Source organism: Malania oleifera, chromosome 3, assembly GCF_029873635.1.
Source record: "Malania oleifera isolate guangnan ecotype guangnan chromosome 3, ASM2987363v1, whole genome shotgun sequence".
In the NCBI taxonomy this organism is placed as follows: domain Eukaryota; kingdom Viridiplantae; phylum Streptophyta; class Magnoliopsida; order Santalales; family Ximeniaceae; genus Malania; species Malania oleifera.
Window position 1 is genome coordinate 48985151 of NC_080419.1, and position 1370 is coordinate 48986520.

Sequence of the window (1370 nt, forward strand, 5' to 3'; positions counted from 1 at the left end):
GCAAGGCACCATCTAGAGCTGTGGATGTGTTTGTGTTTGTAGAATTGGATTCTGTAGGATTGGGTGGGGATTGAATGGTTGCCTTGTCCTATGTTTGTCTGACACAGAATGGGATCATGAGCTGATTTTTTTCTTTTTCCATCTGTATACCTACAAAGTCTTAGGGGCGTCGTTGAAAAACTGTCCATCATTCTATTTAAGTTGTTACCAAGAATTACAAAAAAATTAGATAATTTTTCTGTTTTACTACATTTTCATAAAAATAGAAATAATAAAAAGTTACTGCTTGTGGAAACGGTTTTATTTTTTTTTATTTCTAATTTTTCAAATAATTACGAACCCTGAAGAACAGGCCAAATCAAAATTTCTCCGCAGGCAAGGCCCCCTACTAGAACCCTCGCGTGGGTGGAATTTGCTGGATTGGTTTTAGGGATTAAAATGGATATCTTAATATTTGGTCTGCCATGATTAGGACATGAGTGGAAATTTTCTTTTCTATTCTTTATGGTTGTGGAAAATATATTTTATTTTATTTTTATTTTTTCCCTTTTCTTAGTGAAAATAAAAGTTTTAGTCACACAAAATAGATTTTTTATTTTTTATTTCTAGATTTTTAAAAATTGTAAAACAAATTTTTTTTTTAATAGTTTTTAAAAGATATATAAGGGAGTGTTTGTGATCATGAATTTTATGTTGGGATATAGACTGGATTTGAGAGAAAGTCTATATAATCCGCTCCAAATTCCAATAAGAAATTAGAAATTTAGAAAATTATAACAAGATATATATTTTTAACTTTCTATATAAATTTAAATATTATTTTTTTTAAATAATTAAAAAATGCTATTTATTTTTCATTCAAAATTTTTGTATAGAGAGAAGTTGGAAAATATCTTTTCATTTTTTTTTTCTATATTTCTAATTCTTATTTTATGTATGAGAGTATTGAATTCGGATTTTGAACTTTAATTTGTGTGGAATATGAATAAAGTTTCTACTAAATCCATAGGATCCCAATTCAAGCTTCAAAGTCAATAATTTTAAATATAATATAATCATAGAAATTTTAAAAAATTAGTAAACAGGTTGTCTCTTTTCTATGATTATTTTGAAATCTAGAAATAAAAAATAAAAAAAATATTTTGCACATTTAAATAAACTCTTTGCTTTCTACTCTTTAATATGAATCTTATTTTTTAATAATTATTTGAAAAACTCTGTTAGAATTGGTGTGTTGACTCTACGAGTCCAATCTTGTTTTGATAATGACAAATCACTTGATATTTGATCTGTGCATTGAGTTTGTGAACAGGACTTACACTAAGCATGCACGGAAAGTTAACAAATCTTGGCAAGATCCATGGAACTCG